This window comes from Arachis ipaensis, chromosome B06, assembly GCF_000816755.2.
Source record: "Arachis ipaensis cultivar K30076 chromosome B06, Araip1.1, whole genome shotgun sequence".
Classification (NCBI taxonomy): Eukaryota; Viridiplantae; Streptophyta; class Magnoliopsida; order Fabales; family Fabaceae; genus Arachis; species Arachis ipaensis.
In genome coordinates this window covers 21,720,922-21,727,035 of record NC_029790.2, presented here as the reverse complement: position 1 = coordinate 21,727,035, position 6,114 = coordinate 21,720,922, and positions in this window count along the sequence as shown.

Here is a 6,114-nt window from a genome sequence, read left to right as displayed (position 1 = left end):
AGATGCAGAGGTTGCTGGAGAAGAAATGTGCACTATTATATATCGTTGGAAATCCCTGGAAGTTAGTTTTCCAATGTCGCTGGAATCACGTCAATTGGACCTCTGTAGCTCAAGTTATTCTTGTTTGAGTGAAAGGAGGTCAGGATTGACAGCATCATTTGCTTTCTTCCTTTTCTGCTACAAAATTCCGTCAAATTCCTCCGAATGCTAACTGAAATAAATAGAATTGTGCACAACTCAAAGTAACATCCATAGTGGCCAAAAGATATTTAAATTTTGATTAAACTTAGCAATTAATGTGCAAATTCACAAGGAAAAGATAGATAAGATGCTCATGCATCAACCACTGATTAAGGAACCATGTTTATTGGGAAAAAGGTCATGGAATATGTCAAGTCTAGGGATATAAAAATGCTTTCTTCTACACTGTATTATGCCCAAGCTAATGGACAAGTGGAGGCAGCAAATAAAATTTTGATTGCATTAATTAAAAAATACATTGGAAGACAACCAAGAAATTGGCACCAAACTCTCAGTCAAGTTCTTTGGGCTTACCGAAATTCTCCAAGAGGTTCTACTGGAACCACCCCGTATAAGTTAGTTTACAGTCATGATGCGGTGTTGCCAATTGATATTAATCTGCAAAGTATAAGGGTGGCTAGACAAGATGAGATACCAGTAGTAGATTATTAAATTCTTTGCATGATGAGCTCAATGAACTAGATGATGAAAGGTTGAGAGCTTTAGAGCGGGTGATTCGACAAAAAGAGATTATGTCAAAATCATACAACCGTCGTGTTAAAGCAAAGACATTTGCAGTTGGAGACTTAGTGTGGAAAACAATTTTTTCTATAGAAAAAGAGTCAAAAACTTATGGTAAGTGGTCTCCAACTTGGGAAGGACCTTATGTAGTTGACAAGATTTATTCTGGAAATGCCTATAAGATTATTAAAGTCGGATCAGGAAGAAGAATTCCTTCAATAAATGACAAATATTTAAAAGTATATAGGTCAGGCATACATGAGATAAACATTTCACATGTTTAAGGACACGAAAATATCCAGTTGAAGTGTCAAATGAAAAAATAAAGAGCTAACTAATATTTGCAATTCAGTTTGTAAAAGCTAAAATGTCCTTGTGATTTCTTTGAATTGCAAGTTCCATTGACGGTGTAAAGCATTAAGATTATGAGACAAATATGTGTCCAAAGCATCAATTTAAAATAAGAGTCAATACAGAAAATAATTTATTATTTTGTGAGTGCAATATAGTACATGCCAACATATAGAACTAAAAGTTTAGTGAATAAACCTGTATGAAGCTAGAGGCATGTCAATAAATGCACATTTGATTTTATTTGACAGCACTTGAGGCGAATGCACACAAGATGGCATGCACCAGTGCAACCTAACATGGACAGATATGGAGGTCATCCCAAATGAAATACAAAAGAGGTCACTGTGATATTAATAATTGGTTTAGTGTGAAGTAATGTAATAACTTCCCAAAAAATAGCAAGTGTCCAATCTCCAAAATAAGGATAGAGTGCATACAAAAGCAAGTAATAAACGAAACTCTAAAAGTTAAAAAAAGTGAAGATTGCAGGGACATATTAAAATCACAAAGGTTCACATAAGAAATGCAAGACTAAGTTTTAAAAGATCTCCTTCAAGCGAGTAACTTCAGTTTGGAGAGCAGTTTGGAGGTTCCTACTTCTTTGGCAACTTCCTGTGAAGAGAGCATCTTCTCTTCAAGTGACTGTAAGGCCGCATTGCTACTGTCAAGCATGCTTCTTGCTTTGCCAAATTGAGCCTCATTCTTTATCAAAGCAGCATCCAGCCTATTTTTTACTTCTCTCTTGACAGTCAATTGTTGTTCCAAGTCTCGAATATCCTCAGATAACTTATGAGCCTGATCTTTAGCTTTTGCAATATGGGCAGCCAGGGTAGTTTTAGCAGTCTCAAAAGAGGAGGTGTCTTGTTTCAACTTAGAAAGAGCTTCAGTTGATTGTTGATATGATGAGATAGCTGCTTGAGAATCCAAAAATTTGACATAAAGGTCCTTATAAACCTTCTGCAAGTGAGCCAACAAAGGATCAATAGTCTCAGGATGTGGTGTAATTGAAAAAGTTTGAAGAGTATCAGAAACCTGAGCCTTAAAGTGCGGATCGGTAGCAAGTGTCAAAATAGGTTTGGATAGATTGACACTGAGTTATTAGGCCAATGGAAGCAGGATAGAATTGTCGACAATCTTGGTTGTGGGAGGTGTAGTATGGAGCTGCTCTGTTAGAAGGTGACTTTGAATGGTAGAGCAAGATTCAACTATGGCCTTCTATGTATCCATGCTACATTCATATGCTTCATTCAGACTTTCTAAATCAGCCAATAAATCATTCACCACATTAGGGGTCTGAGCGTGAATGGAAGTGATTGGTATTTGTTTTTCTGACCGCTCACTTGGAGGGATTTCAGAATTTTGAAGCTAAACAAAAATACAAAAGAAAGTGTTAACATAAAAAAAAAAGGAGATACAAGAAAGATATACTAATAATCAGGCTAAATGACATGTTATACCTTATTGGCATTGGCTTTAGGTGTAGGCTTGTTAGATGTGGCACCCATCAGATTTTCAGTGCTAGGCACAATCAAAGAAATGGTAGGAGCCACAGTGACCTAAAGTAAGAAGTGAAATGAGGACAAAGGTAATTAACGAGATTAAAAAAATCAGCATGAGAGATATCATCATCATGTAAGTTCTTCAAGATAATGTTATTTTAAAATGAAGGATGTGAAAATATATAAAAATACATGAGAAGCAAGTTGACCACTAGGGCTAAGAGCATCGACATCATCTTCCGAAGAGAACAGACTCACTGATTTATCACTAGACGAGGTGTTCTCGTTTTTCCCTTCATTCTGCTGAGAGATTACCGGTCCATCAAGATTGTCATTGGATGTATTTGATGTGTCATCCCTATCATCACTATTTGAAGATGTTGACACTTCAATTGGTTCAAGACTTCTTTTTACCCGACAGCTTGAGTAATTAAAATTGAATTTCTTTTTTTCTACAAGCCTACCAGAAGACTTTCTCAAAGGAGGATTGGCAGCAAGTTGGGTAGTTATTTTCTTTGTAACAAAATAATAATAAAATAATTAAAACAGGTGCCATTGTGATATTCTTAGAAGGCATTATGCATGAAGAAAATAACACATAGAGGAGCATAATTTTTGAAATCACAATGAGCAAATGATTTAGTTGTAATTACCTTTTTTATGATTGGTGCTCTTCTCACTTGTTGCATTACAAGAACAGTGGTCATCCTTTGACAACAGGTACTGAAAGCAACTTTAATGGAAGAGTAATAGGTTTTCCACCAAGAAAAGAATGAATATGTGGTCAACAGACAAGGTTTAAAAGGAAATAGGTGAAATTTATTTCTCCGCGAAGCATTATCTTTCTGAATGTGCAACAGATCTTCTAGTGAGGTAGCTTTGACATGCAAAGATTGTGGCTCTTGAAGATGGTAAGGAGATGGAATGGCCTGAGCTAACCCAAATTATCTAGAAATGGCGTTTGGCATATAGACCGCTGTTCTTAGGTCATCTTCACCCGGAAATCCAGCAAAAAATAATTGGGGAGTCAAGAACTGTGACCAAATAGTGATGCTTTCCTTTTGTGTAACCCTAGATGGGGTAAGAGATCGTGTCAACCATTCCGGACCAGTTTGACAATTAGCAAAGGGAGTCAGATTGATGTTGTGGTCTTTCTCTGGCAAGTGATAGAAAACACGGAAGAAGTGTTTCATCTTATCATGTGAGGCCATTAACTTGTCAGGAAAGACTAAGTTGAGCAGATGGTATCCACCAATCACAGAATCTGTAGGACCTTTTTGGGTCAAACGTGGTTGTAGCTCAGATTCAAAAATAGCGGACAGCCACAATTGAAAAAATCAAACGGGACCGTCAACATTAGTGATTCTTTTCTTCTCCCTCATAAGGGCTGTGATCTAATCTAGAGAGAGATATAGTCGAGTCAGGAATAATTTGGCTAAACATAGCCTCTTATCTTCAGCTAACATAATGGCCAATGGGAGATAAGTGACTTCAACTTGAATACTCCGGGAATAGAAAACAACGCCGCTCAACCAATAGAGAAGGAAGGCTATATGCTCATTATCAGAAACAAGTTCTCCATCTTGACCTTTGTTATTAAGAATGAAGCTCTGGTAGGCGGTGGAAGAGATATCAATGGTATACTTAATTCTTGTGGTTGACCGGGTAGTAGTTAAAATTTTCTCTCCCAAGGGAGGTAGGCCAGTTATTGCAGCTACATCTAGAAGAGTAGGAGTAATCATACCGCATGGGGTGTGAAAAGTATGAGAAGTCTCATCCCAGAAATACAATGCACACCCCCCATTAGTCCTGAATTAACAATGTAAGAGTTTTTACTAAGCTGAATTAGGTCATATATCCCAATCTCTTTTCACAAGGTCATCTTCTCAGTTTCAACCCTACCTAACTAAGCATGGTAACCTTCAATGTTAGTCTTTGGGAGATTTCTGAATAGCCTGTTATTAGAGTCAAAGTATCCAATAGGAATAGAGTCTTGAAAAGCAACAGATTTTCTTTGAAGGTGACCAGAAAAAATATTTTTTATCTTGTTCGCTACTTTGAGAGAGACAATAGGGCCAACGAAAGCTGAATCTACACCGTCAATGATTAAAGGGAGTAGCACCTGAGATTCCCATATCTTTGATTTTGAGGCCTCTGCTTCAGGAGTAAAATCTTTGCCATTTTTTACAACAGGCTTATCACAAATGGCCACTTTAGATGAAAAAGGAGGACTTGTTGACAGATGGTGGCTTGAGGTTGCCATAACAATGCAGATTGAAAAAAATTTAAGTATTGGGTGTGACCAACAAGCAAGCTGTAAAGGTAGAAAAAAAATGAAATTGAACTTATTTGGGTTTAATTTGGTTTAAGCAGTAAGCAAGGACTTAACATAAAATAGGACTTAATACTGCTTGCCAACATTTATGAATAAAAAAAAATCCATAAATGAAACATAAAAAAATTCATTATCTACTAGATTGATCATTGTTAAAAGTAAGAAGAATGTGTATATAATCTAAGCAAATCCCTTTGTTTTTTATTGTATTTGTGTAGGGTTGCTTCAGAGCATTTTCAGGGATCCTATAATTGTATTCTTCGTTAAAAAATTCAATGAAAAAAATGATGCAAAAGCTAAATTATTCCTAATTAATATGGCCACAAGATAACAATTGTTCCTACTTACATTTAAAAAAATCTAGTTAAATTAAAATAGATCATATTAGTGAAAGGACCACTTATTATTAGAAAGAAGCTGGTAAATATATACACAAAGAAGTCTGGTAAAGCATCTCCTTCAACAAGACCTCGAAAATTAGAAGACAGTTGAATCAGTGGAAAGCAAATTTAAGAAATTTAAGACCTTGATCTTCAACACATCGTGAACACAGAAATATATATATATATATATATATGTGTGTGTGTGTGTGTGTGTTTTTTTCCTACCTCTTCTTTCATACTTGAAAATAGAAAAAAGACAGGAACATAGCAGAATTGAAGAATAGGGTTCAACAGTCAAATCATAATTTGAGTTAAAGAATGTAAAAGAAAAAAGGAGAATGCTCTTCAGAGTAAGATTCTAGTACTCATAGTCATGAATAATACAAGGGATATTTTGCATGCCATTTTTGGGATTAGGGTTCCTCTGAATCAACAATGGAAAAGAGTAAGATAAGGATGGAGCTAGCAGTGAAATCTTACTTGGAATATTAGAAGAGTTAGGTATAGTCAAATATTTGTGAATAGAAAGCCCATTGTAGTAGATGAAATTTGGGAGAATGGGAGGCACAAAGTTGAAGAAGAAGCCTTTTGGCGTTCAAACACTAACGTATTCTCTCTCTCACAAGTATTACAAAAAAATAAGAGTACTGAGCTATTTTATTTTTTGTTTAGCCAAAATAAAAATAAATAAAATAACAAAGAAAAGAGAAAGAGTACGAGTACTCTTGTGTGCTTTCTAAGTAACGTTTCAAAATATCATTCTTGTCAATGCGTGTTGTTA